At 37.7% G+C, this 27,591-nt stretch overlaps 1 long non-coding RNA gene across 3 annotated transcripts; it reads right to left on the minus strand.

Annotated features, from left to right (window-relative positions):
* Nucleotides 1-163: 163 nt before the first annotated feature.
* On the minus strand, nucleotides 164-27,591 carry LOC133306429 (uncharacterized). 3 transcript variants are annotated; one of them, XR_009750894.1, is made up of 4 exons: nucleotides 27,306-27,591; nucleotides 25,780-25,929; nucleotides 18,454-18,520; nucleotides 164-499 (listed from the first exon to the last, which is right to left on the minus strand). It is a non-coding gene; the product is annotated as an uncharacterized LOC133306429 (long non-coding RNA). The 3 variants fall into 3 exon arrangements; XR_009750895.1 differs by lacking the exon at nucleotides 164-499 and adding an exon at nucleotides 8,396-8,430; XR_009750891.1 differs by lacking the exon at nucleotides 18,454-18,520.

A 27,591-nucleotide genomic window follows, 5' to 3' on the forward strand; every position in this document is an offset into this window, starting at 1 on the left:
TATCAATTGGAGGTCTGTAGCCCCAGAAACAGAACTCGCAAAGTACTCGAAATTTCAGTGTATTTTTCCAAAAACCTCCTGACTTGCAAAAATTATAATAAATCGGGTTTACAAGCTTTGGACATATAATTTGAAAATACACAACTGGGGCTTTACGTACATATAAATTATACCTCATTCGGAGGTCTGTAGCCCTAGAACGAGAACTCGCAAGGTGCTCGCTAAAACAGTTCAAAAATCCGAATTTAAATACAACAGAAATTTGTTTGACAATTTAGATACCAGAATCACATAAGTATCAAATGAGATATAAAAATCACGCCACAACTCCTTTCAAAACAGAATATGCATCATAGCATGCCATTCTTTAAGATACTACATCAAGGTCAAATAGTCAGCACAATCAGCAGGAACAGCGAGTAAACAGCAAGGTTGCCAAACAGCATAACTTAAACAGAATTTGTCATGTGATCATGTCATCAAACACTTCTTCGCCTTCCTGCAATTTTATAAAAATTGAGCCCCAGAAGGGGTGAGAAACATCCCAGTAGTGTGGCAGAAAATCCAGCAATGCAACAATGTTAACTTAAATACCGAATTTCCAAAATTGTCACATCATCAAATAGTTCCAGAACAGAATCCAAAATATAATCAAAGTGCGTATATAACGCCAGAAAACTAATCATAGTGCGTATATAACGCCAGAGTACTAATCAGAGTGCGTATATAACGCCAGAGTAATGTACGCTCATAGCACTGCAGTGCACGTACTACTAACTAACACCGTGGATATTCCATTTTGGCTCCATCATAGGGGAATTCCAACTGTGACCTATGCGGACTGAAGCCAAGTGTCCCATACCCTGGTACCGGAGGGATGCCTATATGATGCGTGCTCAAACATATGCTTACTTTTATTATATACTTCGGTTTACAAAACTGACTGCATAATGTTGTATGGTATGATATGTTTTGTTTCGCACACACATGTCCAAATGCAGTTTTATGATGTTCATGCGTATGACTAAATATCAGAATCATAATTTATATATAACTATGACAACAAAAATTTGAAGCATAGTATAAATCCAAAAAGAAATTCCAACCGTTCTTATTCCAAATCAATCATCATATCCAAACAGAAATTCCAAGAGTTCTTATTCCAAATCAAATTATAATTACCTTCAAACAGATCAGAACAGAACATGAGAGCAACAAATCAAAAATTCGAGTACTAAATTAACAGTCACAAAAGGGTAATCCACCGAACACACACCTCGATGCTTACAGACTTTTAACCAGATATTTTCAAATAGTCCACATTTTAGGATCTTGCGCACCTAACAAACATAGGTACCAAGTCAGAATTTATTACATATACTTCCTATACACCACATAGCTTTCCCATTCTCCTAATTCCTTGATTTACAATCGAATTCCTAGGCTCATAACTTAGTAAGCTTTCAGACCTAAGGGTGCATTACCAATGGTTATCAATTAACAACATCCAAGGTTTCCTTTGCAAGCAGATTCGGTTTTTGAAACCGTGAACTAGGTACTTCCTTTTTTGCTTGCCATAACATCATCCGTATGATTTAGGAGTGGTTTATCTAGATTTTAACATGCTGTCTATAATGTTATTAACACATACAAGGCTTGATTCAAAACAGATTTCATGGTTCTCTCCCTAATTAATTTTTCTGTCTTGAAAATAATTTTACCAAACGTTAACCATGATAAAAAAAATCAAAGTTTCTAAGACATGCATTTACGGTTTTCAGGCCAACAATTAGAGGGCTTCTATTTTCATTTATCATACCACTTCCTACAAGGCTTAGGTGCACTAAAGGCTCAAAGAATGCTGCCTATATCAATTATAAATGTTTACAAGACTTATCAATTTCCCCTAATCCAAGAAACAATCCTTAATTCCACAAAATTACCTTTCAAGCTCCAAAACTCGGGTTTTCTTGCTTGCACCCAAAAATTCAAAATTGTAAGGCTGAACAGAAAAAGAAAGGAAAAGAATTAACCAACTAATACTCTCCTAAGTTACATGTAAAGGCCGAAGCATTGGGTGGAAGGGGAGTTTTGATTGCTCAACAAAATAACAGTGAAGCTATTTCCCAAGCCCCTAAATCGGATTCTGTAGGAATGCATACATCAATAGTCAAGGTTTTTACGGTTTGAACAGAATTAAGGGAAGGATTACAAAACAGAAATTACTTCCTAGAACCTACAAGCTAGCCGAAGCAGTGCATAAGAGGAGAAAGGAAAAATGGAACTCAACTTACCAGCTCACTAGCACACAAAAGACCATCATCGACCAAGGAACAGTCCTACACTTTTCCCTTTGCTCCAAAAAGACCGGTTCCAGCTACATGCAAGGGAAAGGGGAATTCGTTCAGCGCTGTACCAAGTGCATGCAGTGGAAAAATTCAATTAAGACCTACGCAAGTATTAGGGAACAAGAAGACAACAAAAGAAACATCTCACCTCCTTGATGGATGTATACAGCCGAACAAAGAAGGGGAAGAAGAGGATGAGTATGCTTGGGTCTTTGCTATCTCCTTATGGACAAGGATGAGCAAGCCATTTTCTTGGAGTATTCCTTTGTTATGCGCATAGAAAACATGAGAGTAAAGTGGGGCTGAGTTTGATTCAAAAGGAATAAGAAGAAGAAGTCAACATGTTTCTCCTTCATGTTGCGCATAGGTGGGAAGAAGTTGTCATAAATCTGATCCAAAGGTACAAGAAAAGTAAGATAGCTTTTGCCCTTATTGGGCGCTAGGTGGTGAGGGCTGCCATTGACCAATAGAATTTCATGCATGCAGATTTTCTGAGAGATAAACTAAAGGTTCAAGGATAGGAGAGATTTGGGCTGAAACAAGTCCTTCCACAATGGCCTTGGGCTATCGCCCCACAAAGGAAAAAGGGTCTCAAAGTGAATGTCCAACAACTTACCTATCTCATGTACAACCTACTACTTATTATTTTATATGCCTTCTAAGTATTAACTAAGGTTTTCATACTTTATGATTTTTAATCCAACGCATGCATTCACCTCCACTATGGCATTTTAATTAACTTCATAATGGTTCACTTATCACATGTAATATATATTAATTATTATTTCATGTTCCCACTAGTTAGTACTAGGGTTCCTACCTACATTGTAATTAAATGTAATACTACCCCTTTTTAACTAGTGTCTTGAATATGTTAAAATATACACATATACTCGCTTATAATAGCAACAAAGATAATTTTCCTAACTTAAATTAATTCCACTCTAAACATAAATTTAATTCGAATTTCCAGCATGCTTCACACCCCTAATTGCAAGTTATGTAATTTCCTAATTATGCGGGATGTTACACTCTCCCCACCAAATTTGAAGTTTGTCCCCAAACTTCGTCCTACCATTCCGATAACTACATAAGTCATATGCCAAACACAATTGCATTCGTGCAAGACGTTACATTCAGCTAAGCATCTATAAAAGTCATTATAAATTCAGAATCTTACAAACAAACTGGACCTTACCTGTTCATTAGATAATATGTGACAAAATTTTAATCGTACAGAAGGAATAAAAAATTTTCCTAGCTTAATCATAATAAACAAATTTCTGGTTTCTCTTTAAACAACGTCAAAGACCACACTGTAATAAAGATGAAGTACAATCCGACCAAAAACTCCAGTTATCCTTAAATCATAATGAGGCTCACGTTTTTGTTACATAATTAGTTGTTAAACTAGACAAATCCATTTACAAAACACTTCTTCACTATATAACTTTATACTTGATGGTTGATAGAAAAGAAACAGGTACCTAAGTCTCTCCTGTCAGGATCTTTATAAAGACCCAAAGAATCTTAGTCTAGTGCCTAAACAAGAAATGAATCTGGTTCCGTGCCTGTATACATTTGTGATTATCGCTTAACATTATTGTTTATTTTTCTTGTTTCTTATGTGTGTCCACATCAATAACATGCCATCCTCTTATTTATTCACCTGCTATACTTGCCATACTGACAATGCATGTCATTACCTACTAGATGACTCTAGAGTTTTATGCATGATTGGTTGAGAGTTAACAATTCAGTTTACAAGGTTACTTCACAATTGATCCCACGGACAAATTTTTTCAATCTCGAATTAGACAATTTTAAAATGACTAAATATACCTGCCTATTACTTGTGCAAACAGGGGGCTAATTAACTAGGACCTTCAATTACACTTAATTTATCTTCGCAGTTTACATGTTACAAATTAGAATTTCACCCACTTCCTACTTACTCCTTACATATAAGAGAATTCAACTCAATAAACACTTCACCACTAATTACCTGATTTGACAAACATCACGAGTAGAATTCCACAACTTAATAGTCTACAGAAAATCGAGTAAATAAAACAGAACGCATCAGATTCCAAATTACAACGTAGAAGGGTCTTCATAAAATCACAAAATTTCATCACGAGCAGAATTCCAGTAAATGTTCTTATTTCCTAAAGACCTTAATCCATAACTATTGAGGTATAAAAATTTAACGGCATCAATTAAGTGGGTAACACCCTATTCGACTCTATCTTACGGAAAGAAGGAATTACATTGATGAGTAGTGCTTTTGCCTAGCGTTCATGGTTTAGGAGTCACCTCTAATTAAACGCGAAGTACCTGATTACAGTAAGAGAAGAGGAGGGACATATAATGAAATCTGTGTGTTTGTAAACTCTATCAAGGAAGCTGAATTATAAGAACACGAGTTGGGACACAGAGCTTCTGGGGTACTAACTCCTAATTGCCATAATTACATGAGATGTTAAGCCTGTTCGCTTATTCTATAGTTACTGTCTAATATTTTCCTAAAATCATATGTAACCAAGTCTATTCTTTTACAACGTACTCAACAAAACCAAAGTACCAAGCAGTCACATATACAGCTAATCAATTCTATCCTGCTTTTCACACATATCATGTTAAGTGGTACCTCTCATACAATTCGTCAAAACACCCATATGAGGAAACTTCCTCGAGCTTTCCGCTGTCTAGGTACCTCAGATGTAATTGACTCTACTGATCAGAGGATCCATTAACCATGATATGAACTTCTCAATCATTAATACACATTGCAATTCCTAAACAGCTACCAAAAGCACTCCACCAACAATACCATACCATTTACCTCAAATTAGGTTCAGATACACTCCATAACACATCCCACGCTTTAAATCCAGCTTTCAATATAAAAGAGAATTCACAAAATCAAGTGCTCAAAACAGAATTTAACACAACCAGATTCACAACATAGAAAAGTCTCCCTGAAGTAGTTAGATCAGAACATGACTCACACATTCAGATTACATAACAAAATGGATTTCTTGAGCACAGTACACAAACTGAATTTAACTAGATGTCACTACTCCGGAGATTGCATACTAGACGGTTAAAATAAATCAAACGTTTCATAAACTCAAATTCTTACACTCGACCAACAACCTAATTTCAATTATTTTTCTTCATTTGGTATACCTGACAAACCAACACCAAAACAAAAGTTTTCATGTATCCAATTTATCAAACAGACACCACTCACTCTTAATACAACTTAAACACCAATTCATTACTACGTACCATCATATGGTTCTACAAAATTTAGTTTGCTTGTTCCAATTATTCAAGTCATTCCCTAGATTAATTTCCCACATAATTTCAAGCATAGGCACCAAAACTACCATCCAAACACTTTTCATTAATTAAATCTCGGTGCTTGACAATTTGATACTGCCGTGTTACCAAGGAATGTGTTGGCCAGACCCATTCCTAGTAACAGCTGGAATATCATCTCATCAAACACTGGGAGTCGTCAAATTCCATACTTCATTATTTATTCATCGTTCAGGTATTAATTAATTACAATCTACCACACATCAGACTTCTCTCTTGAGGAGGTTTTTGTGCCTCATAAATACTAATTCTACTTTCGTAATGCTAAACAATGAGTGGATCCTACTCACTGCATGGCATACGCGACAACAGACTTAAGATTGAGACACGATTCCCACTTCAAGACAGAATCTCAAATAATCAATTACACAATTAGACAATTCAAACATTTCAATTCAACTGCAACATAGTACAATCAGACAACTCTTGCACAATTTAGTGACAGCAACCATTCAAGTCAAATATTTCAAAGCAGTGCATGGACATCACAACCGATCAGGGCATATGATAAAACAGTACATAATATTCAACACCCGAACCACTTTCAATAACATCAACAGCAAGATAAGTCAATCCAATTGAGCTGATCAAATTCAACTACTTAACCATACTATCCGCATCACTGCATCACTAACCTCTACACATCATGTCGACAGTAAGTTAAATTCATACAATACAGCCTACACTTCAAAAAATCAAACAGTACTTCACACCATTCTCAGGACTCAAAACTGCTCCAAGTAAGTTAATTTTATACTGCTGTAAGTAAACAATACCACAAGATGATTTCAATTTAGCTCAGGATAACTCTAACATTTTTAATTATACTAACTTTCCCAATTTAAAAGAACAATTCAGCACGTGCCAATTATGCTTCAGACAGTCCAATAATTTTATTCTAAGATTCAGCAGCCAGCAAACAATTCCACAGTTAGATTCAGACAGCAACGACTCAGCAAACATATACAAACAATAACCAATGCAGAAATAATACACAAACACCTTGAATCAAAACTGCTCTGATACCATTTAGTGTGACACCCTCCCCTGTATGCATCCAAGGGAAGTGTCTGCTAAAAACTGATTAGAGTCGCAACATTATCGAATAAAATTATTTTTCCATAAAAACATTTTGATGTCACAATTAAAAATCTTGTCTGGAAACGGACTTTATAAAATCATACAGCTCGTTAATTTTTAAAAGGGCTTTTGCTGCGCAACTCTGATTTTTCATGGAAACAGCCTGTATTGTAAGAATCATGTAAATTCGAAATCTCAAGCTTACAAAAAATTTCTTTGCTACGAAGAAACTAGACATCTGGGGCTTTACGGTCATATAAATTATATATCAATTGGAGGTCTGTAGGCCCAGAAATAGAACTCGCAAAGTACTCGAAATTTCAGTGTATTTTTCCAAAAACCTCATGACTTGCAAAAATTATAATAAATCGGGTTTACAAGCTTTAGACATAATCTTTATATAATTTGAAAACAGACAACTGGGGCTCTACGTACATATAAATTATACCTCATTCGGAGGTCTGTAGCCCTAGAACGAGAACTCGCAAGGTGCTTGCTAAAACAGTTCAAAAATCCGAATTTAAATACAGCAGAAATTTGTTTGACAATTTAGATACCAGAATCACATAAGTATCAAACGAGATATAAAAATCATGCCACAACTCTTTTCAAAACAGAATATGCATCATAGCATGCCATTCTTCAAGATACTATATCAAGGTCAAATAGTCAGCACACAATTAGCAGGAACAGCGAGTAAATAGCAAGGTTGCCAAACAGCATAACTTAAACAGAATTTGTCATGTGATCATGTCATCAAACACTTCTCGCCTTCCTGCAATTTTATAAAAATTGAGCCCCAGAAGGGGTGAGAAACATCCAGTAATGTGGCAGAAAATCCAGCAATGCAACAATGTTAACTTAAATACCGAATTTCCAAAATTGTCACATCATCAAATAGTTCCAGAACAGAATCCAAAATATAATCAAAGTGCGTATATAACGCCAGAATACTAATCATAGTACGTATATAACGCCAGAGTACTAATCAGAGTGCGTATATAACGCCAGAGTAATGTACGCTCATAGCATTACAGTGCACGTACTACTAACTAAGACAGTGGATATTCCATTCTGGCTCCATCAGAGGGGAATTCCAACTGTGACCTATGCGGACTGAAGCCAAGTGTCCCATACCCTGGTATCGGAGGGATGCCTATATGATGCGTGCTCAAACATATGCTTACTTTTATTATATACTTCGGTTTCCAAAACTGAATGCATAATGTTGTATGCTATGATATGTTTTGTTTCGCACATACATGTCCAAATGCAGTTTTATGATGTTCATGCGTATGACTAAATATCAGAATCATAATTCAATATAACTATGACAACAGAAATTCAAAGCATAGTATAAATCCAAACAGAAATTCCAACCGTTCTTATTCCAAATCAATCATCATATCCAAACAGAAATTCCAAGAGTTCTTATTCCAAATCAAATTATAATTACCTTCAAACAGAATCAGAACAGAACATGAGAGCAACAAATTAAAAATTCGAGTACTAAATTAACAGTCACAAAGGGGTAATCCACCGAACACTTACCTCGGGGCTTACAGACTTTTAACCAGATATCACCAAATAGTCCATATTTTAGGATCTTGCGCACCTAACAAACGTAGGTACCAAGTCAGAATTTATTACATATACTTCCTATACACCACATAGCTTTCCCATTCTCCTAATTCCTTGATTTACAATCGAATTCCAAGGCTCATAACTTAGTAAATTTTTAGACCTAAGGGTGCATTACCAATGGTTATCAATTGACAACATCCAAGGTTTCCTTTGCAAGCAGATTCGGTTTTTGAAACCGTGAACTAGGTACTTCCTTTTTCGCTTGCCATAACATCATCCGTATGATTTAGGAGTGGTTTATCTAGATTTTAACATGCTTTCTATAATGTTATTAACACATAAAAGGCTTGATTCAAAACAGATTTCATGGTTCTCTCCCTGATTAATTTTTCTGTCTTGATAATAATTTTACCAAACGTTAACCATGATAAAAAAAAATCAAAGTTTCTAAGACATGCATTTATGGTTTTCAGGCCAACAATTAGAGGGCTTCTATTTTCAATTATCATACCACTTCCTACAAGGCTTAGGTGCGCTAAAGGCTCAAAGAATGCTGCCTATATCAATTATAAATGTTTACAAGACTTAACAATTACCTTTCAAGCTCCAAAACTCGGGTTTTCTTGCTTGCACCCAAAAATTCAAAATTGTAAGGCTGAACAGAAAAAGAAAGGAAAAGAATTAACCAACTAATACTCTCCTAAGTTACATGTAAAGGCCGAAGCATTGGGTGGAAGGGGAGTTTTGATTGCTCAACAAAATAACAGTGAAGCTATTTCCCAAGCCCCTAAATCGGATTCTGTAGGAATGCATACATCAATGGTCAAGGTTTTTACGGTTTGAACAGAATTAAGGGAAGGATTACAAAACAGAAATTACTTCCTAGAACCTACAAGCTAGCCGAAGCAGTGCATAAGAGGAGAGGAAAAATGGAACTCAACTTACCAGCTCACTAGCACACAAAAGACCATCATCGACCAAGGAACAGTCCTACACTTTTCCCTTTGCTCCAAAAAGACCGGTTCCAGCTACATGCAAGGGAAAGGGGAATTCGTTCAGCACTGTACCAAGTGCATGCAGTGGAAACATTCAATTAAGACCGACCCAAGTATTAGGGAACAAGAAGACAACAAAAGAAACATCTCACCTCCTTGATGGATGTATACAGCCGAACAAAGAAGGGGAAGAAGAGGATGAGTATGCTTGGCACTTTGCTATCTCCTTATGGACTCACGGTTAGAGGGAGAGATGATGTGGAAGAAGATTCCAGCAATGTTTGTGGTATGCCTCAAGGAGGAGTTACGGTTGTGAGAGGGGCATGAGTGAAGCTTAGTGTGATTCTGATTCAAGGATGAGCAAGCCATTTTCTTGGAGTATTCCTTTGTTATTGCGCATAGAAAACATGAGAGTAAAGTGGGGCTGAGTTTGATTCAAATGGAATAAGAAGAAGAAGTCAACATGTTTCTCCTTCATGTTGTGCATAGGTGGGAAGAAGTTGTCATAAATCTGATCCAAAGGTACAAGAAAAGTAAGACAGCTTTTGCCCTTATTGGGCGCTAGGTGGTGAGGGCTGCCATTAACCAATAGAATTTCATACATGCAAAATTTGTGAGAGATTAACTAAAGGTTCAAGGATAGGAGAGATTTGGGCTGAAACAAGTCCTTCCACAATGGCCTTGGGCCATCGCTCCACAAAGGAAAAAGGGTCTCAAAGTGAATGTCCAACAACTTACCTATCTCATGTACAACCTACTACTTATTATTTTATATGCCTTCTAAATATTAATTAAGGCTTTCATACTTTATGATTTTTAATCCAAGGCATGCATTCACCTCCATTATGGCATTTTAATTAACTTCCTAATGGTTCACTTATCACATGTAATATATATTAATTATTATTTCAAGTTCCCACTAGTTATTACTAGGGTTCCTACCTACATTGTAATTAAATGTAATACTATCCCTTTTTAACTAGTGTCTTGAATCTATTAAAATATACACATATACTCGCTTATAATAGCAACAAAGATAATTTTCCTAACTTAAATTAATTCCACTCTAAACATAAATTTAATTCGAATTTCCAGCATGCTTCACACCCCTAATTGCAAGTTATGTAATTTCCTAATTATGCGGGATGTTATACCTGATGTAATATTGAAGTATGTAATATGATGAAAGGGCAATAGGCCTATTCTAGGGTTGATTTATGTTTTATGTTGCAAGAAGCATAAAAATGAATATTGTGATTGAAATTGATTAAATTGAGGAAGTAAGCATGAATGATGTATAATGATTAACTTGGATATAAACTGTGTGGGTTGTAAAAGCACCAAGGCATTGCTGGTCCTTGTGTGACACCCAATGTTTATTAGGTACAATTTGAGGTCATAGAACACTTTTGCAAACTTTGGGATTATTGGAATAACAAAGGAAACTCTGGCGAATTTTCTAGAAATTGGCATAAATTAGGTGAACTTTGGGAGAGTATATCTCCCTCCACAGAGGTCCGATAGGGAAGTTCCATACTCCGTTTTGAAGCTTCAGATGTCCTCTATCACGTGTCAAAATTTGAGGAAATTCTGGGTTGGGAGTCGGCCTGTATAAGTCTAAGAACTCGGACTGCCCATGTTGCCACTGCACATGAGGAAGTTCTGGAGCGAGATTGGGAAAATTATTTCCGCTTCGTTTCTTGGTCCAATTAGATGTATGATATGTCAAATTGAAGCTTGAGGTGTCTAGTTTATGGTATAAAATTTGAGAGCAATTGGTTGAGTGGAATTTCCAGAATAATTGATTGAGCGAAGGTTGTTTGGAGCTGTTTTGGGGTTGGCTGGTAGATTTACTTGTCCAACTTCAAACGGCAATTTTCGGAGCAAACGAGAACTTTATGACTCGTGTGGTAGCTTCCTAGAAAGTTAATTGAGTCTAGAATAACATACTAAAATATGGGAGGCTTGTAGAATGTGATTTGTCTGCAGAAAATTAAAGACTGAATCATGTTCGGGTAGGTGGAAAATGTAAAAGTCAGATTTTAGCTAAGTGGGTTTATGGGAACCCCTTAGTGAATTGAGAGATGTAATATATGTTATAAAAGTAGTTTAAATAATTATTGCGCAAAGAGTTTACAGTTACGGTCACAGTTTTTATTTATTACACTTTTTATTGTTTTAAATGCTCGCATAATAAACGGAAAAAGTTTACTCGCATTTTTATAATGAATTGCTGTGATTGTAACAACGCTTAATTTCATAATTAATGTTAACAATACCGGTGTACAATGAGCTGTTACATTTTTTGGTATCAAAGCAGTTTTGTTAGGGAACTCTGATAATGCATAACTATATTTTGTGTTGCATAGCTATCTGTGAACTGTTTATGATTAATGTATATGTGATTCCTCAGTGTGGGTCTGATCAGCTCATTCCTTTGTGTTACATGTTCAGATATCATAAGTAGGGCACGAGGTCGCCGGGGAACTCGAGGTGCAGGACCTTTAGCATCAGATCCTATTACTGTAGTTCTGAATGCTCTGCAGGAAGAGACTGCTGCAAATAGAACAATGACCGAGAACCTGATGAAAAATAATCAGGATATGATGCATGCCTTCATGAATGAGATAAGGGCAGATAGGACTCGGCACAAGAGGGATGATTCTCCTCCGCATACAGCTACGGTTACTCCTACCCGTACACATCTGTTACACCTCATCAGGAGGGGAGTGGGGCTAGTCGTCATTCTGAGGAGGCTAGTCGCCATACTACTGATCCTACTTATATCCCAGAGCCTTCTGTGGATCCTACTGTTGTTGCTCAGTCTTCTGGGGTTGCTGGGCAGGTATTTGTTGGTACTGATGAGTAGAGGCTCGTATCTTATAGAAAACACAAACCGCCTGCATTTCAGGGGTCAAGGGACCCGAAAGTAGTTACTACCTGGCTGATGGGGATGGAGAAAATATTTCAGGTTATGAGGTGCCAGGATCCCCAGAGACTACTTTATTATGTCTACATGCTTGAGGGGGATGCCCACGAGTGGTGGTACAATGCATCTCGCCCGTTTACTATTCAGGGGGAATAATTAACTTGGGCATTATTTGAAAGGTTATTTCATGAAGAGTATTTTCCCAGGGATGTTCGGGAAGCCAAGCAGGGTGAATTTGATAAATTGGTACAGGGTACCATGTCTATTGATACTTATTTGGCCAAGTTTAATGAATTGGTCAAGTTCGCAAATTATGGGGGTGTTTTGCCTACCTCGGAATTCTTGTCTGCTAAATTTCAGAGAGGTTTGAATGAGAAGATTGCCAAGAGGATGTCTAATACTGCTGTTAGAAATTTTGCTGATTTAGTGACCCAGTGCAAGAGGGTTGAAACTATTTATGGTAGGTATCTGAAGTCTAGTTCTTCGAGAGAGCAGGATAATAGGAGGACATCTGGTCCTTCTGGAAATAATAACAGAGGTGGCTACCATCAGAATAATAATAGAGGTAGGGGGTTGCAGGTAAGGCAGCCTCCAGGTCAATTCAAGAGGGGTGGTGGTCAGAGGAGTGGGTTCAATGATAGAAATTCTCTTCCGCATTGTGATAAGTGTAAGAGGTATCATCGAGGTCCTTGTAGTGCGGCTCCGAATTCTTGTTTCAAGTGTGGTAAGGTTGGGCATTTTGCCAGAGAGTGTTATAGTAATACTGGGCAGGCTGCGAATCTGTAGGCCTTGCCATCTGCTCCTATGGTTGGGCGTGTTTATACTACTAATGCGCAGCAGACAGAGAAGGCACCTAATCTGGTTAAAGGTACAATTTTTATCTCCAATATTGATTTGTCTGCTTTATTTGATTCGGGAGTGACGCATTCGTTCGTGGCGGAATATGTTGCTAAGAGGTTGGGGTTAAGAGTATCACAGATGATTCCCCCCATGCGTATTACTACTGCTACAAGAAAGGTTAGTGATTCCTCCTTTATTTGTAAAGAGGTTGGGTTTATCTACGAAGGCAGGGGTTACACTATTGATTTGATTATCTTACCCCTCGCCTCTGTTAATTTGATATTGGGTATGGATTGGTTGTCTCAAAATTGCGCAATGATTGATTGCTGTGGCAAGAGGTTGATATTATCTCACGAGAAGCCCTCGGTTTGTCCGTCTCCTTTTCTGTCTGTCTATCAAACCATTAAAGCCTTGAAGGCTGGTGATCTGGGTTATGTTTTCTTGGGTGGATTGGTGGGTGATAAGGAGATAGAGATTTCTAGTATTCCGGTGGTTAATGAATTTGTGGATGTTTTTCCTGATGAGATATCGGAATTCCCACCTGAGAGAGAGAGATTGAGTTCTCTATTGAATTGTTGCCTGGTGTGGGGCCTATCTCTTTGGTTCCATACCGGATGTCGCCACTGGAGTTGGCTGAGTTAAAGAAACATATTGAGGAGCTATCTGCAAAGAATTTTATCAGACCGAGTGTGTCTCCGTGGGGAGCACTAGTTATATTTGTGAAAAAGAAGAATGGAAGCATGAGGTTGTGTACTGACTACCGGCAGTTGAATAAAGTTACAGTTAAGAACAGATACCCATTGTCGCGTATTGATGATTTGCTGGATCAGTTGAGGGGTTCCTGTGTATTTTCCAAAATTGATCTCCGGTCCGGATACCACCAGATCCGGATTAAGCCGGAGCATGTGCCTAAAATGGCATTCCGTTCTAGATACGGACACTACGAGTGTCAGGTGATTCCTTTTGGGCTTACTAATGCCCCTGCGGTGTTCGTGGACTATATGAATCACATTTTTAAACCGTATTTGGACCAGTTTGTAATTGTATTCATCGATGACATCTTAATTTATTCCAAAAGTGAAGAGGAGCATACGGAGCATCTGAGGACTGTGTTGCAGATATTTAAGGATAAAAACTTGTATGCAAAGCTGTCTAAGTGTGAATTTTGGTTATCTGAGGTACAATTTCTGGGTCATGTTATTTCCGCTAGGGGTGTTGCAGTGAATCCAAACAAGATTCATGTTGTAATTGACTGGGAACGACCGAAGACTGTGACTGAGATCCGGAGCTTTCTGGGTCTTGCTGGGTATTATCGTAGATTTAGAGAGGGGTTTTCCACAATGGTACTGCCGTTGACCCGATTGACACGAAATGATACTCCTTTTGTGTGAACCCAAGAATGTGAGAAATATTGTCTGGCTCTTAAACAGAAGTTGACTACTGCTCCTGTGTTGACTCTTCCCGATCCGGAAGGTGAGTTTGAATTATACTGTGATGCTTCAAAGAAAGGTTTGGGGAGTGTGTTGATGCAAGAGAGGAGAGTGGTTGCTTATGCTTCTAGACAATTGAAGCCTCATGAGGAAAATTATCTAACGCACGACTTGGAGCTTGCTGCTATTGTATTTGCCTTAAAAATCTGGAGGCATTTTCTGTATGGGATGAAATTTGCTTTGTTCAGTGATCACAAGAGTTTGAAATATTTGTTTAATCAGAAAGAGCTGAATATGAGACAACGAAGATGGGTGGAATTCTTAAAAGATTATGATTTTGAACTGAAATACCATCCGGGTAAAGCTACTGTGGTAGCAGATGCCTTGAGTAGGAAGTCTGTCAGCGTGTCCCAGCTGATGTTTTGGGATAATGAAGTGATTGAGCAATTATGTGATTTGAAATTGATGGATGTCTTTGCAGGTAGGATGGATGAATTTGAGTGCTTACGGATTGAAAATGAATTACATGAGAAAATCAAAGAAACTCAGATACGGAACAACAGTATCAAGTATTTGAAAGGACATAGGGGCATATCTTTGAATGAACAGAGATTATTAATGTATCAGGGCAGGATTGTTGTGCCCAAGGGGTTAGCAGAGGAGGTAATGGTTGAGGCCCATAAGGGTCAGTATTCTGTCCACCCAGGTGCCACAAAAATGTATCAAGATCTAAAAACTAAGTTCTGGTGGCCTGGGATGAAGAAGGATGTTGCTGAGTATGTAACAAGGTGCTTAATTTGTCAGAAAGTCAAGATAGAACATCAGAAACCTGCTGGTTTACTTCAGCCATTGGATATACCAGAGTGGAAATGGGAGAGCATCTCTATGGATTTCGTTGTTGGTTTGCCTCGGACTCAGGCTGGTCACGATTCAATTTGGGTTATAGTGGACAGGCTTACAAAGTCTGCACATTTTCTGCCAGTGCGAGTGGACTTCTCTACGGAGAAAGTAGCAAAATTGTATATGAAAGAGATTGTAAGGCTCCACGGGATACCGGTTAGCATTGTTAGTGATCGGGACCCGAAATTTACTTCTCGCTTTTGGGGAGCCTTGCAGCAGGATTTTGGCACTCAGCTCAGGCTGAGCACTGTGTATCATTTGCAGACTGATGGTCAGACTAAGAGGACCACTCAGACACTTGAGGATATGCTGAGAGGTTGCACATTGGAGCAGGGCACAGCTTGGGACAGGTACTTGTCATTGGTGGAATTTTCTTATAATAACAGTTTTCATTCCAGTCTGGGCATGGCACCGTATGAGGCATTGTATGGACAGAGATGTCGTACTCCTACTTGTTGGACTGAGGTAGGTGATAAAGACAAATTTGGGCCAGATTTTATGCAAGAAACTACATCACAGATTAAAATGATCAGAGAGAAACTTAAATAGGCACAGAATCGGCAGAAAAGTTATTATGATAATAGACACAGACCGCTAGAATTCGAGGAAGGTGATCATGTATTTGTGCGGTTATCTCTAGTTACGGGTGTTGGTCGTGCATTGGGCGTGAGGAAGCTGAGTCCTCGGTTTATTGCGCCGTATCAGATAATGAAAAGAGTGTGAGTGGCCTTTCAGCTTGCCTTGCCCCCACAGTTGTCGAATTTGCACGATGTGTTTCATGTATCGCAGCTGCAACGTTATATTCTGGATGAATCACATGTGGCGATACTGGATGATATTGAGATTCGAGAGAATTTGAAGACTCTTGTTGGTCCTATTGATGTCCTTGACCGCAGTGAGAAGAGGCTGAGAAGTAAAAAAATTCTGATGCTAAAGATTCAATGGGAAAGACGTACACCTGAGGAGGCTACTTGGGAGCGGGAGGATGAGATTCTCCAGCTGTATCCTAAGTTAGCGAACAGTTATGATTTAATTTTGCGGACAAAATTTCAAAAATGAGGGGTGAATATAACACCTCGCATTTCTAAATCATATAATATATTAAATGAGTATTAAAGGGAAGGATTAGTGAAAATCCTGGAAATTAGGCTAAAATACAAAGAAAGGGTAAAACAGTAATTAGCCACACACGCAACCTAGGAAGGTAAATTTGAGTGGAAGGTCTCAAATGATGAAAATAACCCTTAAAATGGATTCAGAATGAAAAATTGAGTGGATAGGCAAGTTTTAGGAAATTCAGTGAATAATGTTTTTACTAGGTAAAAATACTGCAATACGATTGCACCGTAAAATGCGTCGATTGAGTTTTGAGCTCTAAGTTTGGATGTAAGTTATAAATGGTGTATAGGACTAGGAAATATGATTTCTGATGAAGTTTGGGGAAGCATGCCTACGGCGCGCGTAACAGCTTAAAATTGCAGTTTCTCCGAACGACCGGAAAACTCAGGATTCATCTGATCAAGGGTAATTAAAAGACAGTGGTTAATGTTAAAAATTAGAGTTTCTAAATAGGTTATGAATTTACGGACGTTTAGTGGAATCGAAGGAAAATTCGAATTAGTTTGAAATCGCATGAGGTGGCGGTGGTGTGACACCCTCCCCTGTATGCATCCAGGAGAGTTGTCTGCTAAGCGGATTAGAGTCGTAATGTTACGAATAACTTCTGAAATTTTGTTTTTAGGCCTCGTTAAAATTTTGTATTCAGATCTGGTCAAAAGAAATTAAAACAGTGTGAAAACTTAGTGAAATACATGGCTTGCTGAAATAATCATTTTCCTGAAAACCTGTCTTCGTGCAAAAATCATAATAAATCTTGCTTTCAGAATTTCATTGTAAACTTTATATAATCAGAAACTAGACACGTGGGGCTTCGCGCGCATATAAATTATAAGCAATTCGGAGGTCTGTAGCCCCACTAAATATAACTTGCAAAGTGCTCGCAAAACAGTTTATAAAACTGCATTCAAAACCTTAAGAAATAGTTTTCGCAAAACGTTTCCAGAATTTTTCCAAAGTCCTAACTGATCATAAAAATATTAAAACAGTAGCCAAATCCTGCTTCTAACAGTAACCCAAACTTCACAAAATGTTACAATATTACAGTCATCCAACAGACAACAGTTAACAGCAGAAATCCAAACAGCAGCAGGTAACAACAAAAATCCAAATAATAACGTCATCAAATGCTTTTCCGTCCTCTTGCAATTTTGTAAAAATTGAGCCCCAAAAGGGGTGAGAAAAATCCCAGTAGTGTGATAGCAAAACCAATAATGCAACAATATTAAACTAGACACATAATTCCAAAACAGTCGCATCAACAGTAAAATTTCGTATAGCTGCTAATCATCATCTTATTGCGTATATAACGCCATGGTCATGTACATTCATAATAGTCATGTTAGTGCGTATATAACGCCATTTCCTTGTACATTCATAGCACCGTCGTGCACGTACTAACATACACAGTGGATATTCCATGATGGCTCCTCAAAGGTGAATTCCAACTGTGGCCTATGCGGACGGAAGCCAAGTGTCCCATACCCTGGTACCGAAGGGATGCCTATATGATGCGTGCTCAAACGTATGCATATTTATATAAATATTCTAATCCATGAGCAGCATGAAATTTGTGCATGTATGCCATGATATGCTTTACACACAAACAAGAAACAAATGAATTATGAGGTGTATATGCATGACTAGATCATTATCATAATAGCGTATATTTCAGGCTGCCACTTAAAAATTCCAGCTCATAATAAAACTTCCATCATGACAAGTCCATAGTCAGAATATTCGTATAATATTTAACAACATAATCATCAGGCACATGTGAGCAACATTTCACAACTCTACACACTAGTTAATAGTCACATTAGGTAATACCACCTAACACTTACCTCACGTGTCACAAAAATTTACCAGGCAGCAGCGAAAATAGTCCAAGGTCCTAAGCATTTTGCGCACCTAGTATATCAACGTACAAATCAGAATCGTTTTCCATATTAATTCTTATACGCAGCAATGTTTTCACTCCTTTCTACCCCAAAATCCCAATCGGTTTTTCCATGGTTTCTTTTACCAACAAAATTCCGATTTCAAAACTAATTTAAACAGCAAGAAAATTCAAGTCTATTATACATGCAGTATCGATTTAAGCTAGTACTAAGTGCACAACATTTAATCGATTACGTAGTCTCCCTTACAAGACCTATAGTGCGCTAGAGAGAGTCGTCGAACAAGCTGTCCAATTATTTTATTACATGCAAAGCTATGTCCGTTAATCTAGTTTCATAAAATAGTCTAACCAGTAATGGGGGTCATTTCCTAAACTCCAAGAACGATTCTAGGACATGCATACAGCAAGAGTTTACGGCTGGAGCGAAATTAAAGGAGAGATTACAAATCAGAAATTGTAACTTCCTATAACTTGCATGAATTTAACTCAACATGCCAACTAGGTCGAACCATAAAGGGATGAGAAATGGTTGGAGATGACTTACAGTTTCTTGGCTCTTCACACCAATGCTTCCAATCGGCCAAAGAGTCGACCTTCCTCCCCAACGTTCCAAGAACTCTAGCTCACGCACATGTAACGGAGGAGCTGACTCAACAGAACAGAACCTCATTCAGTCAAAATAATCATCCACGAGAACCGATTGGCGTGTGTGTAGAGAGGAATAAGGAGAATAGAAAACACTCACCTCTTTGAAAGAGGTCTTCGGCCAGCAAAGAAAAGAAGAAGAAACGTTGAACTATCCTTGCTTCCTGCTCATGGAGCTCTAGGTTACAAGATAGGAGAAGAGGAAAAATGGAGTATTCTAATGACAACTAGGTTGGTGGGGTTCTATGAAGGTGGTGACGGTTTTAGCAAAGATGAATGGGATAGTTTGTCATTTTTCATGGTGTCTCTACCCTACCAAAGTTACGGTTTTTAGGTGGAAGGAGGAGATGGAATGGCTGAGTTCTTTGTTTTGATTTAGTAAAATTAGTCCTCAACTTATTCTCCCACACATTCAGCGCCTAGGGGAGAAGGATGAGTGTTTGAGCTGATTTAAAAAGCCATTAAGATTCAGAAATGTACTAGACTCCCTCCCCTTCCAGCGCACAAGGAAGTGTTAAAGAGGGTGTGGGATTTCTGCCCCAATGGAGTCACATGCAAACTGATCGCACCTCTCATAATGGTTGCATGTTTAGAAAGCTGAGCACACTTGACTAAGTTCACAAGAAATCATAATTTCTACCCAACCAAGTAACATGCAATCTGACTCACACTCCTCCCATTGGCTGCATGTTACAAAAGCAAAACTGAATGCTAAACTAGGTCCACAATCAATCAGATTGCTTCCCTCCCTTCCTAGCGCATGGAGCAATGGAAAGCCAAGTGGCTAAATTTTTGCCATGTGTAGATCACTAACCAATCAAGGGCAGCTCCTGAAGGATTCTTAAGATGAGGTTAGGATAGATAAAAGATTGGGTTGAACCTAAAATGCTTCTTAGGGCCTCTAGGCCTTCGGCCATCACATGAAAAGGGACCAAAAATTATGAGTCCAATTGTTCCATTGCTTTATGAGTTAGCCCACTAGTTTATTAATTTCCAAGTCACCTACGTATTATAAGGCTTCCTATTTGTTACACTTAAATCGTTCCTATATTTTTAACAAAAGTTTCAAATGCCTAAAATAAATAATCACCGTAATTGTAATTCGAATAATTCCCTAAATCAAATTAGTTCCAATATAGAGAAAATAGTTATATAATTTGGAAGAAAAAGCATATATTAACATATAATTCGAAATTCAGACATGCATCCATATTCTTCATAACAATTATATATTTTTCCTAATTATGTGGGATGTTACAGGTGGGGCCCACCTCACTCAAAATCACTTTAGAAACATAAGCATAGGTATTATTCATCATCACATTCTCTCCTCACCTTTATCAAACTCGCGGCCCTCCCCTTCCCAAAGCCTCATTTTCATTTCAAACTTCATTCTCCTCTAACTCCATCAATACCTAACTGAATCAAGTGATTTTTGACTTGAAATTTGTTGGAAATCACCTCCCAAACACATTGGTGGTAGTCTTGAGCCATGAAATCCACTATATTTTGAGAGAGAAAACCCCCAAACCCGCGGCCTTTTGGTGGAGATTTGTGTTCATGGAGTTGCTAGGAGCTCCAATGGTTTAGTATGTCTTGGAGGAGTTTTAGGCCAAGTTATTGAGTAAGTTTCATCACTTTACATTGGTTGGATTGTTGATTGGGATTCATGAACCCTAAGTGCATTTTGTATGATTTGTGTTATTAAAGAGCTCAAATGGAAAATGTGTATTATATAAATATGTCTTAGAATGATGTGTTTGAGCTATAAAAGCAATAAAAATTATTGAGAAAATGTGCTCATAACTTAGGAAAATTTGTATGAAATGTCATGACTTTGTTTTGGAGATTGTTATTAGGGTTGTGTAATTGGATTGTTGTATGGTTGTATGATGTAATAATAGGATTGTATGATGTGTGGAGTAGTTGAATTGGATGGAATAATCCTTGGTATATGGCTTGGTGCAATTCGGTCATAATGGGTAGAATGAGGAATATGATGTTGTGGAATTGTATGATTGGTATAATGTGTTGTTAAATGGTAATTAGAAGGGTTGTGTGATGGTTGGCAGCTTGGAAAAGCAATGGAAAAGTATTGGATGGTGTTGGAATATGTATTGGACCTAGAGCGAATTAATTGGCAAAATGATGTTTGAATGATGTAGGATGCAAATTGTCACCTAAAATGACATTGGGGTAACCTTGGGATGCTTAAGAAAAATGAAAAGAAAATAAAGAAAAATATTTTGTAATTTTGCACTACAATGGCCGAACCTACCATGGTGTAAGTGAGGAATTTGATGTTTTTGGATTTTGATAGAATTACCGTGTGTTGATGATCTGTACATGGTCATTGTAGGTTGCCGTACATAGATTTGAACCCCGAACCGTGAGCTCGGTGGGTTGCACTTGGTCCCAGACCAAGTGGGATTGTGGTGAGTATTTTGGAACCATGCTTGTTGAATTAATAACTTGCATATGGTTGAATGAATGGAAATTAATTGGGAATGTCCTATGTGTAGGCGTTTCTGTTGTGTAACTAGCTCAGAAAATATATTGCATTGGAGCTACATGGAGAGGATTATACAGGTAACCTCTTGGTATTGGGGCTTGATCTCCTTGTGTGTTCCACCATGCCCGTTGAGGATAATGGTAGGAAGTATATGTAAATAATATAGGATAACATGATCATGCATATTGTATGTGTGTTGGTACATAAGATGTACCGTGTCTCTGGCCAGTAGACTGTTTTCCTTCGGGCGTTACGGACTTCCACTGGATAGGTCTCCGTGAGGGAGTTCCAGTTGACCTGGGGTCGTGGTGTGTGATCCGGATAGGAGCACACTAGGAAGTCTCTGGTGGATATGGATGGAGGGTTCCTTGGTTTGATGTTCTGGGAACACGCCTTGGTTGAAACCCATAGGCTTATATGTCAAGCCAATAGGCTGGATGTTGCGTGGTTTTGGCATCGACCATTCCAGCTTTGTCGTATTTTGTATCCCTATGCTCCCCTATTTCACTAAATCCCTTGTTTTATCCCATTTTCAGATGTTATGTTATATTATTTATATGCATCGAAATGAGCCATTGGGCATAGTATTCTCCAGAACCTCTGGGTTACTGAGATATATTCGTATATCTCACCCCACTTTGGGGGCTTTATTTCAGGAGGTAGCAGTGGAGTTGGAGCGGCGGGCAAGAAGCCCACAGGATGATTCAGACATAGGATTCTGTTTATTTTGTATTTTGGTGGCCATTGGGCCTAGGATAGACTTAGGTCATGAACAATGCATATGATTAGGAGATGATTATCATTTTGTTCATGATGTATTTTGTCTAAGTTTAGTCTTGATTTATCATGTTTATTTTGGAGTATTTATTATGTTTTACTTGGAGGTTATGGTTTGTGAATTGTAATATGTCATTTGGAGGATTTGTAATTTGTACATGAAGACCTAATGTAATATTGAAGTATGTAATATGATGAAAGGGAAATAGGCCTATTATAGGGTTGATTTATGTTTTATGTTGCAAGAAGCATAAAAATGAATATTGTGATTGGAATTGATTAAATTGAGGAAGTAAGCATGAATGATGTATAATGATTAACTTGGATATAAACTATGTGGGTTGTAAGAGCACCAAGCCATTGATGGTCCTTCTGTGCCACCCAATGATTATTAGGTACAATTTGGGGTCATAGAACACTTTTGCAAACTTGGGGATTATTGGAAAAACAAAGAAAACTCTGGCGAATTTTCTAGAAATTGGCATAAATTAGGTGAACTTTGGGAGAGCATATCTCCCTCCATAGAGGTCCGATAGGGACGTTACATACGCCGTTTTGAATCTTGAGATCTCCTCTATCACGTGTCAAAATATGAGGAAATTCTGGGTTGGGAGTCGGCCTGTAGAAGTCTAAGAACACGGACTACCCATGTTGCCGCTGCACATGAGGCAGTTCTGGAGCGAGATTGGGAAAATTATTTTTGCTTCATTTCTTGATCCAATTATGTGTATAATATGTAAAATTTAAGCTTGAGGTGTCTAGTATATGGTATAAAAATTTGATAGCAATTGGTTGAGTGGAATTTCCAGAATAATTGATTGAGCGAAGACTGTTTGGAGCTGTTTTGGGGTTGGCTGACGGATTTACTTGTCCAACTTCAAACGGCAATTTCCAGAGCAAACGAGAACTTTATGACTCGTGTGATAGCTTCCTAGAAATTTAATGGAGTCTAGAATAACATACTAAAATATGGGAGGCTTGTAGAATGCGGTTTGTCCGCAGAAAATTAAAGACCGAACCATATTCGGGTAGGTAGAAAACGTAAAAGTGAGATTTTAGCTAAGTGGGTTTATGAGAACCCCTTAGTGACTTGAGAGATGTAATATATGTTATAAAATTAGTTTAAATAATTATTCCGCAAAGAGTTTACAGTTACGGTCACAACTTTTATTTATTATGCTTTTTATTGTTTTAAATGGTCGCGTATTAAACGGAAAAAGTTTACTCGCATTTTTATAATGAATTGTTGTGATTGTAACTGCTCTTAATATCATAATTAATGTTAACAATATAGGTGTACAACGGGCTATTACAAAGATCAACACCATCTGGGTACTGACGCTTTGAGAGCAAGATCAACGCCATCTTCGTTGGATCAAAAACTTCCGAACAAGTTCGCAAGAATGGAGTTGTCAAATTTCAAAGGCACAAAACTTCATACCAGGAGACCTAACACGGTACGAAGTGAATTGCAATCATCATAATATTGCTCACAACCATCTCAACCACTATTTGGGTCTAGAGGCTTCTTCACCCACCATGAACCCAAAGTGTTCGACGAAAGTACACACAAAAACCATCTGGGTACTGATGCTTTGAGAGAAAAATCAATGTTAGTCTTTGTTGGATCAAAGATCTATGCAGGTTCCTCCAAGAAATTCTGATGTTCTTTCAAAAGAGAGTTGTGCCTCTGTTCTTGGTGCTTTAAAAAATTCCCCACCTGGTTCAAAGGGAAATGATGCATAGAAGCCTCTTTTCCAACCCGACGGCCCCCACATTATAACATCTCACATAATTGAAAATGCATAATTATGATTGAATTATGGATTAGAGGGTTTAATTGGTGAAAATCTTGAGTTTCGGGTGAAAATACATTCAAAGGGCAAAATGGTAATTTGACAATTACTGAACCCTAAATGGGCGTTAAAACGCGCTTACACCGAAGAAAAATGATAAGTCCCCTGTTGGAGAGCGTTGTAACGTGCAAATGAGCGTTACAACGCGCAAAGGATACCTGTGGTGGGCGTTATAACGCGCAGTTGGGCGTTATAATGCGCTATAGTGTATTTCCTTCGGGCCTCGAGTGTTTTAACGCGCTATTGAGCGTTTTAACGCGCTACCAGAAAGAAAAATGGGTTCGATGAGCGCGTTGTAATGCTCTGGAGAGCGTTAAAACGCGCTACCCAAAATCAGCTCAAACATAGTTTAGTAAAATTTGCATAACTTGAGCTACGGTGTTGAAAATTGAGCGCAGTTTGAACCCACGCGTAGCTAACGAAGAGAGCTATAACATAATAAGAGATTAGAATCATAAGGGAAGTGTGGAATTAATTGCGTAGTAAGAAAAAGAGTGAATACACTAGTGCTGAACATGAATAAAATAAGTTTTTAGCTTCATTGGTTTATGGGAACCACTTAGCATCTTTAAACGTAAGTTGTATGGTATTAAGTTATAGTATTCGTATTTCCGCAATAAGTTTTGAGTTAGGATCACAATTAGTAAAATGTCTAATACGATTATTTTAAAAGTACAAATGATATTAAAAAGAAAAAGTTTACCCGTAATTTAATTAACTCAATTACTGTGATTGTAACTGCGCTTAATACCATATGCAATGATAACATTACCAGTACGTAACGGGCTGTTACATAAATCATCAACTAGACTTAAGCAAAATATGACATGAGCAAAGATGACAATATGTATAATCCTAAATCAATATACAATGTTCATGCCCTAAGTCTAGCCTATGCCAAAGTGGCCTCAAAATGCAAAAATCCTCCAATCTCCAAGTGCTCATCATGTGGGCCTCTTGCCCACAGCTCCAGTACCACTGCAACTACGTGAAATAATGCCCCAAACACGAGATGAGATATACGAATATATCTCAGTAACCCAGAGGTTCTGGAGATCACTCCGCCCAATGGCTCACTAAGGTGTAAATCAATAATGCACTATAACAACCAAAACAGGATAAAGTAAGGGATTTAGTGAAGTAGGGATGCATAGGGAATAAAAATACGATGAATCTGAAATGGTCGAAGCCAAAATCACGCAACATCCGGCCCATTGGCCTCAACATATAGCCTACGGGTTCTGGTCCAAGGAAGTGTTCCAACTGGAACTCCCTAACGGAGACCTATCCAGTGGAAGTTCGTAACGCCCGAAGGCAACTATCTACTGGCCAAAGACACGGTACATCCTATGTACCCAATATACATACATATATGCATGAGCATGTTATAACACATTATCAACATACACCTCCAACTACTACCCCCAAGGGGCATGATGGAGCATATACAAGGTTAACCCTAGTACCAAAGGATTACCTTATTGAAGCTCCCAAGCTAGGCAGCTCCAATGCAAGTTTTACCGTAACTTCTTCCACTCAGAAATGCCCAAATCCTTTTGGTCAATCCTCAAGGATAACGTCCGTGGGAGGCAACCTACAACGATCACACATAGGATCATCAATCCACCTGTAAACCAAGTTAAAACACAACATCAATTCATGCTCATCCAACCAAAATTTTCCTAATATTCTTATACTTAACCATCATAATCTAAGTATCACAAGCTTTCCAACGATATATCATAAGCCTTATTTTGATAAGTACAGCCCAAGATACGTCTGCTGTAAGTAGTAAACTGAAAACCCAACGTCACTAGAACAGGGTCGCAGACTATTTATTTATTCTGGAATGATCTACCACCCAGTTTATTATGTAATTTTTATAAAAAATACTAGACATCTTAATCTTTAATTTGACACAAGAATCGTTCTGTTTCGTTAAGTAACGAAGGAGATATGAATTTCGCAAACTCACTGTTGCTTGCTGTAAAACTGAAACGAGAACGAACAATGCCCCTAATTCTTTTTGAAAACTGTAACGTGAGCTCATAAAATTCTCATATTTTAGGACAAGAAACTAGACGTCCTAAGCTTCAATTTGGTACCTCACAAACGCCATTTGGTTAAGAATTGATTGAGATATGATTTTTCTAAAACTAAGGTCACTACTACGTAAAATTCTGACAACACTTAAAACCTTTACATCCATACATTTTTTTTACACCATAAAATGTCAAAGTAATTTAAACTTTGTTCTCTCATCACCATAGCACATAACATACCTTAATCTTTCATGACAAACTCTAAAACAATCTCATAGCCTAATTTAAAGCTCAATGGCCTAAACCTACATAACAAAAGGAATTTCATGCATTAATGCAACTTCTAATCAATGAACCATAATCTTACCACTAAAAACATATTATTAACTTAACATAACATCATTAAAATCATCTCCATGTATCTTATTCATGCTAGGCTGAATTTTTCATTTAAAGTTCATCAATTTTCTTATAAACTAGTTACCATTTTCTTCACTTAAATCCTAATAAAATCATTCCAATTTCATGATTCCTCTTAGGCAATACATCAGACACTTGATATACATAATCAAACACATAATTTACCTATTTTATCACATGATGACCGCTTTGTCTAGTTTAAGGTTTAATGAATTCTCTTTCAATTTTTTTATCACTTGAACCTTCATCAATACAAATAATATCTTTTATTTCATTTAGCCATATTATCAAACACTTGGTGTGCTTATTTTTACACACAAAATTTGGACCATATAGAATCCATTAAACTCATCCCTTTGGAGATTTCAATCATTCAACCAAAACTTCATCAATTAATCCCACTTAAGGACTTGAAAACAATCAATATTTCATCATACTATAACATAAATAACATGATATTAACTTCACAAACTCAGCCCCCAATTTCATAAACCTAATAATAAATCCATGTAATTTAACTAAGGAAAGGTAGTTTAATTACCTTAAACACCACTAGAAGACTACTACTTCGATTTTACTTCAAAAAGGCATGAAAATCCATCATCACACCAAGAGGACAGCTTGATATGCGCATGGAGAAGAGAAGAAAAGCATCTTCATATGATCTCTTCAAGAAGGAAAAAACACAAGATTTTACTCTTCATTCACTAAGGAATCTTTTTTCTCAATGGAGCTAGATGATTTAAACACTAGAATAACATGTTCTCTCATCACCCTTCCCTCCAAGCATGCCTCGATTTTGAAGAAGACAAGTGCAGGTTTTTCGT

This window comes from Gastrolobium bilobum, unplaced genomic scaffold (assembly GCF_033153095.1).
Source record: "Gastrolobium bilobum isolate Gb01-03AN ecotype WA unplaced genomic scaffold, APGP_CSIRO_Gbil_v1 utg16799, whole genome shotgun sequence".
In the NCBI taxonomy this organism is placed as follows: domain Eukaryota; kingdom Viridiplantae; phylum Streptophyta; class Magnoliopsida; order Fabales; family Fabaceae; genus Gastrolobium; species Gastrolobium bilobum.